Source organism: Lolium rigidum, chromosome 7, assembly GCF_022539505.1.
Source record: "Lolium rigidum isolate FL_2022 chromosome 7, APGP_CSIRO_Lrig_0.1, whole genome shotgun sequence".
In the NCBI taxonomy this organism is placed as follows: Eukaryota; Viridiplantae; Streptophyta; class Magnoliopsida; order Poales; family Poaceae; genus Lolium; species Lolium rigidum.
In genome coordinates, this window is record NC_061514.1 from 3,963,175 (window position 1) to 3,970,293 (window position 7,119).

The 7,119-nt window shown below is 40.1% G+C and overlaps 1 non-coding gene across 1 annotated transcript; it reads left to right on the top strand.

The window, feature by feature from the left end:
• The first annotated feature begins 3,618 nt into the window (after positions 1-3,618).
• Positions 3,619-3,724, top strand: LOC124679903. The gene has a single exon (XR_006995325.1). It is a non-coding gene; the product is annotated as a small nucleolar RNA R71 (small nucleolar RNA).
• Positions 3,725-7,119: the final 3,395 nt, after the last annotated feature.

Consider the following 7,119-nt stretch of genomic DNA (forward strand, 5'->3'; position numbering starts at 1 on the left):
AAGGAGTGCCTTTTTATTTTAGTTTTGTTTAGATGACACTCCCCCCCACCTTTGCTTTCTCAAGCCATGGCTAACCGAATCCTCGGGTGCCGACCAACAATCACATACCATGGAGGAGTGTCTATTTATAAATTTATGAAAGTTAATTAATTCGGGGCTGGGAACCCCATTGCCAGCTCTTTTTGCAAAATTATTGGATAAGCGGATGAAGCCACTAGTCCATTGGTGAAAGTTGCCCAAAAAGATTGAAAGATAAACTCCACATACTTCCTCATGAGCTATAAAACATTGACACAAATAAGAGGTAATAACTTTTGAATTGTTTAAAGATAGCACTCAAGCAATTTACTTTGGAATGGCGGAGAAATACCATGTGGTAGGTAGGTATGGTGGACACAATTGGCATAGTTTTTGGCTCAAGGATTTGGATGCACGAGAAGAATCCCTCTCAATACAAGGCTAGGCTAGAAAGGTTGCTTGAAGCAAACTCAAGTATAAAACGGTGCAGCAAGACTCACACATGAACATATTGTAAGCATTATAAGACTTTACATCGTCTCCTTGTTGTTCAAACACCTTAACTAGAAAATATCTAGACTTAGAGAGACCAATCATGCAAACCAAATTTTAACAAGCTCTATGTAGTTCTTCATTAATAAGTGCAAAGTATATGATGCAAGAGCTTAAGCATGGTCTATATGAGCACAACAATTGCCAAGTATCAAATTATTCAAGACATTATACCATGTACCACATGAAGCATTTCTCGTTTCCAACCATATGACAATGAATGAAGCAGTTTTCAACCTTCGCCATGAACATTAAAAGTAAAGCTAAGAACACATGTGTTCATATGCAACAGCGGAGCGTGTCTCTCTCCCACACAAGCATGAATTTATTCAAAGAATGCAAATAACAAAACGAAAATAAAAGCACACAGACGCTCCAAGTAAAGTACATAAGATGTGACCGAATAAAAATATAGTTTCAATAGAAGAAACCTGATAAGTTGATGAAGAAGGGGATGCCTTGGGCATCCCCAAGCTTAGACGCTTGAGTCTTCTTGAAATATGCAGGGATGAACCACGGGGGCATCCCCAAGCTTAGGCTTTTCACTCTTCTTGATCATATATCATCCTCCTCTCTTGACCCTTGAAAACTTCCTTCACACCAAACTTAGAGCAAACTCATTAGAGGGTTAGTGCATAATCAAAATTCACATGTTCAGAGGTGACACAATCATTCTTAACACTTCGGACATTGCACAAAGCTTCTGAAAGTTAATGGAACAAAGAAACTCATTCAACATAGCAAAAGCGGCAATGCGAAATAAAAGGCAGAATCTGTCAAAACAGAACAGTCCGTAAAGACGAATTTTGCAGGGGCACTTAACTTGCTCAAACGAAAAACTCAAAACTAATGAAAGTTGCGTACATATCTGAGGATCACGCACGTAAATTTGCAGATTTTTCTGAGTTACCTACAGAAACTTCTGCGCAAATTCGTGATGCACGAAGCAAATCGTTTCACGCACAGTAATCCAAATCTAGTATCAACCTTACCATAGAGACTTTACTTGGCACAAAAAACATGATAAGGAGAGGTTGCTACAGTAGTAAACAACTTGCAAGACTCAAATATAAAACAAAAGTGCTGTAGTAAAATAAAGACATGGGTTATCTCCCAAGAAGTTCTTTCTTTATAGCCATTAAGATGGGCTCAGTAATTTTAATGATGCTCGCAAGAAATAAGAGTTGAAGCAAAAGAGAGCATCAAGAAGCAAATTCAAAGCACATTTAAACCTACCCCACTTCCTATAAAAAGGAATCTTGTACACAAATAAATTCATGAAGAACAAAGTGACAAGCATAAGAAGATAAGACACGAGTAACTTCAAGATTCTCAACATAAAGAGGGGAAACTGAGCATCATTGATGAAATCCACAATATAACCATCACTTAAAACATTCTTATCATGGTTCATATGCATAAAGGTATCATTATTTTTGATATAAGAGAAACTCTTCTCATTAATAGTAATTGGAGCAGGATCATTATTAAGAATTTGAACATGGTAAACAAGTTGCATACTAGGGGAATGGTTTTTGTTAAGCCCATCATAACTATGACAAGTTTCATAAGGATAATTGTAACATATGTCATATCCATCTCTATAGCGATTATCTAAACCAGAATATGTAATATCATTATTTTCAATAAAAGTAGAGGTCTCAAATATAGGATCTTCAAGCACAACATCCCCAAGCTTAGAGCTTTCAATATCATCGTTTGAGGGGACATGAAATATGCTATCATCATTACTTTCATAATCAGTGCCAAAGAGATTTCCAATATCAAAGATGGTGTGCTCTTCCAAATCATGATCACTAACATGGGTACAGGGCATAGGAAGATCATCGTACTCAGATTCATTATCATAATAATCATTAGGAGCAACATACTTACGGTTACCTATTGTTACCTCATACACGCGGGGATATGCTGTTACCTCTTTCTTTTTATTCCCCTTCTTCTTCTTCTTCTTCTTCTTCTTCTTCGTTCCCTTCTTCTTCTTCTTCTTCTTCTTCTTCTTCTTCTTCTCCATGTTCCCTTCTTTAGGAGGGAGAGGCTTGATGAGAGGCTTCTCCACATAACCTGCTTTATTTCCAGAAACAATAGAAGAAACCTTGGAGGATTCCTTCTTTTCATTAATAAGCTTGAAACACATAGCGGTCCTATCATATTTTGGCAAAGTGTCATCTTCTAAAATATTTTGTATGTAAGTATTTGTATGGCAATTATTAATGCAATAAGAAAGACACCCATGCAGGACATCATCAATATCAAGATCGTTAATATCTAACAAAGAAATTTTTCTTGATAACTCTTCACACTTCAAAAATAAGGTAAGTTCATCATGCTTGATTAGGAGTAATTTCATCATCACAATACAAATTTGCAGCACTCATGGGGTTCGAATTATCATTGGGGGAGCATTGAAAATTAAAATGACCAACTCTATGGCAAAGTTCACAAATAAAAGGATAGAGAGCACACACTTTTTCACCAAGATCATCTAGAGCCCTAGACCACTTTCTAGTTTTTTCATTCCTATGATTGATACAATATTCATCTTCGATTTGATTAATTCCACAAGGTCTATGTATTCCACAAAAATTAACATGCTTATAGGAAATAGCATTTTCGAAGTTTGAACATGTTCATTGCAATCATTAATAACAGTTTCATCCTTCATGCAAGCGTCTTTAAAAGGTTCATGATACTTATCAAAATTCTTCCTAGGCAATTCGATGTGAGAAGCAAAAGCTTTATAAAGATTTACAATAACTTGAGAGTCAAGACCATAAGTAGCACTCATATTTCGAAATTTATCAGTATCCATAAAAGTTTCAATGCATTCATAATCATAATTTATACCTGACTCTTTACCTTTGTCGTTCTCCCAATCTTCGAGCGTTCTCCCGAATCCGATTAAGAAGGTCCCATTTAAACTCTTCTTTATTGCGCGTGAATGATCCGGAACAAGCGAGTATCCGGGAAGGTTTTATCCTGAAAAGAAAGTCTTGCATAGAAATTATCAATGATAATATTACCAGGAAGCTCATGATTGGGGCATTTGAGCATTAAAGACTTCAATCTCTCCCATGCTTGAGCAATACTCTCTCCATCATGAGGCCAGAAATTATATATTCGGTTTCGGTCTTTGTGAATTTCACTTGGAGGATAGAATTTAGAATAAAATAGAGGCACAATATCCTTCCAATCAAGAGAATGCGCATCCTTCAGCAGTTTATACCAATGCGCCGCTTTACCAGACAACGACATAGAGAATAATTTCTTCTTCACTTCATCCATAGAGATACCTGCACACTTAAATAACCTGCATAATTCATGCAAAGAGAGTAAATAATCTCCAGGATGGACAGTTCCATCCCCTTCATAGAGGTTATCCACAACACGTTCAATAATTTTCATGGGTATTTTATATGGAATACTTTCAGTAGGTGGATTTAAAATATCACAAACATCATTAGAGTTATCGGATATGGGAGATAAAGTATTATCAGAGCAAATTTTCTCCCCTAAAGATGGGAAGCTAAAAAGATCACAAAAACTAGCTTCCCCAAGCTTATACTTCTCCATAGCATTAGCAGTAATTGCATTCATACTAATAACATTGCTACTAGAATGCAAATAAGGTTCCATAGGTTTTTTAATTTTCGCATCAAACAATTCTAAATCAAGAAAAAGATTAAAAAGCTCACTAAATTTTTTGTTGTTTTTCATTATGCCTAACTAGTGAAAATAAAAACAAGAAACAAAAAGATGCAATTGCAGGATCTAAAGGAAATAGCTTCGAGCACTCACACACCGGCAACAGTGCTAAGAAATAACTTAGTAGTCGGAGGATGTGAATACCTTTTACCTTACCTCCCCGGCAACGGCGCCAGAAAATAGCTTGATGTCTACGGGTACTTCTATTCTTGTAGACTTGGGCCTCCAAGAGCAGAGGTTTGTAGAACAGCAGCAAGTTTTCCCTTAAGTGGATCACCCAAGGTTTATCGAACTCAGGGAGGAAGAGGTCAAAGATATTCCTCTCAAGCAACCCTGCAATCACGATACAAGAAGTCTCTTGTGTTCCCAACACACCTAATACACTTGTCAGATGTATAGGTGCACTAGTTCGGCGAAGAGATAGTGAAATACAAGTAGTATGGATGTATATGAGTGGTAATGGTAATCTGAATAAAATATGGTAGCGAGTAAACATGCAACAGAACAGTAAATAAGCGGTGTTTGCAGTATTGGAAACAAGGCCTAGGGATCATACTTTCACTAGTGGACACTCTCAACATTGATCGCATAATAAATAATAACTTCTCTCATTTGTGCTACATACACTCTTTTGTTGGATGACAAACACCATTCGTTGTGTAGGGCTACAAGAGCACCTCAATGCCGGAGTTAACAAGCTCCACAACATTCGATGTTCATATTTAAATAACCAACTAACATAGCATACACACTGTCCACATTACACTATGAAAGGAGGAATAGATCACATCAATACTATCATAATGATAATTAACTCCACAACCTACAAGAGATCACGATCATAGCCTACGACAAGAACCACACGGTGCACACACTAGCACCTTTACACCATGCAGGAGGAATAGACTACTTTAATAACATCACATGAGTAGCACATAACTAGTAGCGATACAAAGCTCATCATATGGATCTCAATCATGTAAAGCAGCTCATGAGATCATTGTATTGGAGTACAGAGAGAGATTAACCACATAGCTACGGTAGAGCCCTCAGCCCCAGGGGAGAATTACTCCCTCCTCATCATGGGAACAGCGATGGCGGTGGAGATGGCTCCCGGGGGCAATTCCCCGTCCCGGCGGCGTGCCGGAACAGAGACTTCTGTCCCCCGAATCTTGACTTCGCGATGACGGCGGCTCTGGAGCTTTTCTCGTATCGTGGTTTTTCCGTGTCGATGTTTTAGGTCAAGACGACTTATATAGGCGAAGAAACGGAGTCGGAGGGCTGACGAGGCGGCCAGACAACAGGGGGGCGCCCCCCCTGGGCCGCGCCGCCACCTTGTGTGGTGGGCCTGTGGCCCTCCTCTGGCCCCTCTCCGGTGTTCTGGAAACTCCGTGCAATTATAAGATGCTGGGTATTAATTTCGTCCAATTCCGAGAATATTTCCTTACTAGGATTTCAGAAACCAAAAACAGCAGAAAACAGGAACTGGCACTTCGGCATCTCGTCAATAGGTTAGTTTCGGAAAATGCATCAAAACAATATAAAGTGTAAAAAAAACATGTAGGTATTGTCATAAAACTAGCATGGAACATCAGAAATTATGGATACGTTTGAGACGTATCACTCCACCGCCAACCCAACGCTATGGTTGGCCGTGGAAGACTTCCTCTACCACCCCAAGCCGCAAGAGAAGAAGGTTTCCGTCCTCGCCGAAGGAATTTGGAAGATGAAGAGAACATGTATGGAAAGCTCAAGTTCAACATGCCCAAGTTCAAGGGTGAAGACGATGCCGAGGCCTACCTCTCATGGGCACTCAAGGTTGACAAGATATTCCGCATCCACAACTACTCCGGTGCCAAGAAAGTAGACATGGCCTCCCTTGAATTTGAAGATTATGCCAACACATGGTGGGAACAAGTTGTCACTCTAAGGGAAGAAAAGGGTGATCCTCCAATTGATACTTGGGAAGACATGAAGGAGGAGATGCAAGCTCGCTTTGTTCCACAACACTACAAGACCGATCTCTTCAACAAGCTACAAAAGTTGAAGCAAGGCACCAAGACCGTCGAGGAGTTCTTCAAGGAAATGGAGTTAACTATGATGCGAGCAAACATCCAAGAATCCGAGAACCAAACCATTGCTAGGTTCTTCAATGGCCTAAACTACCCCATCAAGAGGATTGTGGAGTTCCAACAATACTCCAACATGGTTGAGTTGGTTCACCAAGCTTCCAAGGCCGAGCGCCAAGTGAATGAGGACCTCAAGTACTCAAAGTCCAAGCAATACTTTGCCTCCAAGCTTGCCACACCCACTCCTACAAAAAATGTCAAGCCGTCCGCATCCTCTACACCTTCCAAGCAACCTACTATCCAAAGTCGCATGAAGCAAACGGTGTCCTCTACCGCCTCCTCCAAGGCCTCTACGGGACCCTCCAATGTCACTTGCTTCAAGTGTGGCACACAAGGCCACAAGTCCTTCGAATGCAAGAACACCAAGGTTATGATCACTATGGAGAATGGTGACATAGAGACGCTAAGTGAGGGCGAATATGAAGCCCTAGTACAAGCCGCCGTTGCTAATGAGGAAGATTATGATGAAGAAAGTGGAGAAGACCCTCTCGTATGCACACACGACCCAAGCCCTTCACTTGTGGTCACAAGGGTGCTCACAACTCAACCCCAAGCTATGGAAGACCAAAGATGCAACATCTTCCAAACTCGCGCCGGCATTGGTGGCAAGTCAATCAAGGTCATCATCGACGGTGGGAGTTGCCACAACTTGGCAAGCACCGAGTTATGTGAGAAGCTCAACCTCACGCTTCGC